Here is a 6,000-nt window from a genome sequence, read left to right on the forward strand (position 1 = left end):
CCCAAACAAGTCTCTTCTGCTTGTTGCCTGTCCTCAGCAGTGGTTTCCTAGCAGCTATTTTACCATGAAGGCCTGATTCACACAGTCTCCTCTTAACAGTTGTTCTAGAGATGTGTCTGCTGCTAGAACTCTGTGTGGCATTGACCTGTTCTCTAATCTGAGCTGCTGTTAACCTGCGATTTCTGAGGCTGGTGACTCGGATGAACTTATCGTCCGCAGCAGAGGTGCCTCTTGGTCTTCCTTTCCTGGGGCGGTCCTCATGTGAGCCAGTTTCTTTGTAGCGCTTGATGGTTTTTGCGACGGCCCTTGGTGACACTTTCAAAGTTTTCCCAATTGTTCGGACTGACTGACCCTCATTTCTTAAAGTAATGATGGCCACTTGTTTTTCTTCACTTAGCTGCTTTTTTCTTGTCATAATACAAATTCTAACAGTCTATTCAGTAGGACTATCAGTTGTGTACTGTATCCACCTCCTGCACAACACAACTGATGGTCCCAACCCCATTTATAAGGCTTGAAATCCCACTTATTAAACCTGACAAGGCACACCTGTGAAGTGAAAACCATTTCAGGTGACTACCTCTTGAAGCTCATCAACAAGAGTGTGCGGAGCAGTAATCAAAGCAAAAGGTGTCTACTTTGAAGAACCTAGAATATAAGACATTTTTTATTATGTTGTACCAGGAACCTCTTCATAAATGTTTTACGTTTGGGTGTGAAGTTGGGATCGGTGCTGTAGTTTTCCTTCACATATTTAGTTTGTCTCCTCCAGAAAACAGCATCATGCTTGTATCTAGCACTTAATTGGTCCTTCCTCTCTGCTTGTTGAAGAATATGTTTTTTTCATTGCCTGTAGTTTTTTTTTACTTAAATGTAGGAGAGGTATAATTTCTTTCTCAGATGTTCTTTGTTTTATTTTTTAACTACATTGTGTCCTAGCTGTGCAGTAATCCTGTGCCTTACTTTTTGTCTCCTGGCTTTCAGCATTTTGGACATATCTGGCAATGCTGCGACGGTTTCCTCTAATATGTTGCCTACTTCACCAAGCCAAGCTGGCATTTCCTCTTCATCAGAAGCGCTCTCTGGTTTCTTAACACTCAGGTTTGCTTGTGAAATATTCAGAAAGCCCCAGGCCGGAGGAAAGGCACCACAAACGTTGTCAGTGGCAAATGCAGATACAGGTACAAACATGTACGTGGCATGGGGGGCCACAGTTTCAAAGAGGTTGTACAGATGTTCAACCATGAGCATCATCATGACTGCAGTTCCATCCAGAGAGACAGGCCTGCTGAATTTCTGGAGTGAGAATCAAAAACTCCAAACCTACCACCTCTGTCCAAGAAAACTGCAATGTACTCTGGAGTCACCAACAGGAAAGCATGGGCGAATTTTCAGGGCTATCATTATTACACCTGCTCTGTGTACAGTGTAGATATTCCTATCTGTCAGCACTTGTTTGGGCATCTCTTCAACTGTCAGGTGATTATGAGCAAATGTGCCATCCAACATGAACGGCTGTTTTATGCAAACATAAATGCCTCTCCTAGCTCAAGCACTCTGTCAAGTAACACTGTGTCAAACTGCAAGCCCTTATTGTGATAAGCCAAAAAGGTAAGAACTGTGCATGTACACTGATGATTATGGGAAAAGCTACAGTATTTCCTGTTCGCCTGGGAATGTGTAGCCGTCACAGACTGGACAGGTAGACCGCCGACAGTGGGTTCCAATGCTGAGTCCTGTGTGAACATCAGAAAAGCGATTTAGCATCTCTACATTTAATTATTTTGCTAATGATATTTTTATGTATTCAAAGAATACCTATTAATAATGGTCATAATTCCTTTTTGAATTAATCAGTGCAGAAATAGTTGGCATTTTGAGTGTAGTGTGTATGCAAGTAACCGGTCATCCTGTCATCCTGCACACTTCCTTCCAGTGAAAAGGCAGAGGACTCAGCAGGAGCGCCGATCTCCGTTGTGGGGACAGCTCTCCTTGGCTGGTAGTGGGTTGGCCTGGTTGTCTCAGTCAGAATTTAAAACAATTGTCAGTGAGTTGAAAAACAACATCTAGCTTTTATAGACTCAACTGGCCTTTTTCAAAACATTTGCAAATCTACATACTTTGGTGTTCATTCTCTGGATCCTTGTGCTGACATATGGTAATGAGTGTAAAGAAATATTTCCTCACAACCCTGTCCTGTCTGACCATTTTTAATAACCTTTGACTTTGATTTAACTGAGTTCTCAGACTGCAGGTTTACTGGTGGTTCCTAGAGTCTCTAGAAGTAGAATGGGAGGCAGATCCTTTAGTTATCAGGCTCCTCTCCTGTGGAACCAGCTCCCAGTTTTAGTCCGTGAGGCAGACACCCTGTCTACTTTTAAGGCTAGGCTTAAAACTTTCCTTTCTGATAAAGCTCACAATAACCTAAGCCGCTCTATCTCTGGCTGTTATTTGAGCTTTTAACTCTATGTTCTCTCTCTGTTTCTTCTCTTTTTAGAAGCTACACCTGGCCTGGCTCTGTATTTAGATGTGGCACCTTCTTGGAGGGGGGCATTGGCTGAGCTGCTGTTGCCAACAACTTAATGCTCACCTTCTACAGATGATCCACTTGGCCGTGTCCTTCAGTGTTTAACCGTCTCTCTCCTAAGCCCTGAAAATTCGCCCATGCTTTCCTGTTGGTGACTCCAGAGTACATTGCAGTTTTCTTGGACAGAGGTGGTAGGTTTGGAGTTTTTGATTCTCACTCCAGAAATTCAGCAGGCCTGTCTCTCTGGATGGAACTGCAGTCATGATGATGCTCATGGTTGAACATCTGTACAACCTCTTTGAAACTGTGGCCCCCCATGCCACGTACATGTTTGTACCTGTATCTGCATTTGCCACTGACAACGTTTGTGGTGCCTTTCCTCCGGCCTGGGGCTTTCTGAATATTTCACAAGCAAACCTGAGTGTTAAGAAACCAGAGAGCGCTTCTGATGAAGAGTCAAAAAGTAAGGCACAGGATTACTGCACAGCTAGGACACAATGTAGTTAAAAAATAAAACAAAGAACATCTGAGAAAGAAATTATACCTCTCCTACATTTAAGTAAAAAAAAACTACAGGCAATGAAAAAAACATATTCTTCAACAAGCAGAGAGGAAGGACCAATTAAGTGCTAGATACAAGCATGATGCTGTTTTCTGGAGGAGACAAACTAAATATGTGAAGGAAAACTACAGCACCGATCCCAACTTCACACCCAAACGTAAAATATTCATTAAGAAATATATGACAGAAAGATATAGCACCGATCCCATCTATAGAGACCGACACATTAAATATGTGAAGGAAAGATCCAGCGCCGATCCCAACCTCACACCCAAACGTAAAACATTTATGAAGAGGTTCCTGGTACAACATAATAAAAAATGTGCTGTCAACAAGAGGCTAAGGCTATCAAAGAAAACATTTTCCATGAATGCAAAGCTGCAATTTGCTCAGAGAATGCAGAGGAAAACCAGAAGGAATTTAGGCTTCCACCAGGGAACTCCACAGCCTCTGATCAGCAAGAAATGAAAGCCGCAATACTGAAATTTCCAGTGAAAATTTGACAAGAACCCACATATGCCTGCACAGTGTGGCACACAGCTCTTTTCCCAAGTCATGTAAAGCATTGTAAAAGAGGCAGATATACCAAGAACATGCGGGTGGCAGCGGGAGGATTTTATAAAAACATTTGTAGTTTTGATAGTATTTTAGGGGCTTAATGCATGCTTAAATCTCTGAAAAAGATGTCACTTTGACAGAAATGAAACATGATTTTACCTCAAACAAGGTGATTCCCAAAGCCAGATGATCAACTGAAGGATGAGCCCTCTCTCAGGTCAGCTGTGTCCAATATGTCTCTTTCTGAAAGGTGCTGAGGAGCAGTCCAATTGTATCAAGCAGGAATCCTGTAAGAAATCATATTTTTAAATCAATTAGAGATGTAGGAGGTTTAAATGAGGAGCTATGGGTTATTAAAATCAGTTAAATCTCTTATCCTGGCATTTGATTTATTTAAAGGTAGAATGTGGTTAAAATTAACCAAGTTGTACAGCTATTAAATGCATTCTTTACAAATATGTGCTGTAGTCAGAGAAAAAACAGAATCATCTGTGCCTTGCATCCTCGCATCGAGACCTACTGGTTGCTCTATCAGGACAGAATTAGTTAATTTGAGGTGTATTAATTAACCTCTGCATTTAGAGACAAGAAAAACAGCTGGATTTTTTGTAAGGTTTTTGCTTCTGTTTCTCAAATGTGGTTGTTCACAGCAGAGGTATACAGGTTCTTGTGCTCCAGTCCAGCAGGTTTAGGGATGCCTGCAGCATGCTCACAGGTGCATCCAGTGTGTTGCATCATTTTCATTTCTTACATTTTCCCCTCAAACATTCAGGTTTGTATTTCAGTCAAACTGTAAAGGATGTGTCAGGTAAAACATCACATCATAAAAATCTGACATTCTCATCTGTTAATCAGATGTGGGGAAAACATCCAGCTTTTGTAACGTAAGACTTTCTGATGTATTGATGATCATGCCATGGCACATTCATATAATGTGGTTGAAAATTTTTTCTCCTTGTCATGATCCTGGTGGATGTGAGTGTGACTTGTTTGTGTGTAAGATCTCTGTCCTTTAGATGCTCTTTGTTGGAGAGGATGCTGGCTTTGAGGACACACCTGCAGATGATCAGGTCATCAGATCTCTGGAGATGTAAGGAGCTGTTTGACAACCAGTAATTGCCTCATATTCAATCTAGCTATCTGAAGTCCCTTGTGTGATTTTTGACTTATTTGAGAAGCTCTGTTTGCCTGTTTTTCCCTTGACCTTCTGCTTTTCCTGTGCCTCCTAGGTTTGAGTTCCCCTGCTGGTTTCTGACTACACTTGAAAGTTCCATGTTCCTAAGCCTCCATAATCTTGAGCATGGTAATCCTCTGCAGTTCTTCATTGCCTTCAAGCGTCTGCCAGCCTGCTCTCTGAAGTTCTCCACCCAGTACTCCTTTGGATCTCAAACACCAAACATCTGGAAGCAAACCACCTCTAAGCCAGCCCTCCATCTACCACCAGGAACATCCTCACCCTTCTGAGCCAGACACCTTCCCCCAGGCAGTTAGATGTTCTCCTTCATTAAACCTAGAAAACCCATCTAAACACCTTTAATAAAGTTCTTCCTCCTTCCAGATGCAGTTGAGACCCGTTGCTGCAGTTTATTTCCCTGCTTCACCGCCCATCTGTTAATAAACCTTTTTAACTTGTTTGCAGTCTTGCCTCCAGGTTTGATTCTGCATGTGGGTCACAATATTTAACAAAAATATGACACTCCTAATGCCTTTGTACAATATGATGCTTTTAATCTTCTCTCTGAGAGTCCCATCTGAGTGCAACAGAGACTTGTAAAACGTAGACTTGGCTGAAGAATTCTCACACACTCATATGATTTTATAAATAAACATACATGCCCTTCTTTGTATCAAATGTTGTGATTCTTTGTATTTTGGTGATGTATTCAGAGTTGCGTTCTGAATAAAAGGTCCCTGCGTTAGGCTCTGAGAGGGAACAATTTGTCTTCATTTTATTTAAGAATATTTTGTGCCTCCAACAGTTTACACAAAGAACCCAAAGACTAAAAGTAGCTCCTAGTGATGTCATTTTAAGAAACATCTTAGATTATTCTCAGAATTTTCCCTCGGTAACATAAAAGTGATTCACGAAGCATCTTAGGCCTTCAGAGAGCTCCTAAGGTGAGGAAATGCTGACAGGTGAGTGTCCATATTAATATCAAATAGATGAAGTAGGAAAATGACCAACATGGCTAGTAAACAGAATAAAGCTATTTAAAATTTGCATATAAATATGGTTCAAACATGTTGATGCTGTGTGAAAATTTTATTTTGCTAAGTTTTAAGAATTTCTGAATCCAGTCTAAATTCTATGATCGGTTAATTTGTCTTCACTGATTCCTAGGAGCCCATTTGT

At 41.2% G+C, this 6,000-nt stretch overlaps 1 long non-coding RNA gene across 1 annotated transcript; it reads left to right on the forward strand.

Moving 5' to 3' along the window:
* Positions 1-3,812: 3,812 nt before the first annotated feature.
* On the forward strand, positions 3,813-5,529 carry LOC124879455. The gene is made up of 3 exons (XR_007041037.1): positions 3,813-3,936; positions 4,649-4,737; positions 4,877-5,529. It is a non-coding gene; the product is annotated as an uncharacterized LOC124879455 (long non-coding RNA).
* The last annotated feature ends 471 nt before the right edge of the window (positions 5,530-6,000 follow it).

This window comes from Girardinichthys multiradiatus, chromosome 13 (genome assembly GCF_021462225.1).
Source record: "Girardinichthys multiradiatus isolate DD_20200921_A chromosome 13, DD_fGirMul_XY1, whole genome shotgun sequence".
Lineage (NCBI taxonomy): Eukaryota > Metazoa > Chordata > Actinopteri > Cyprinodontiformes > Goodeidae > Girardinichthys > Girardinichthys multiradiatus.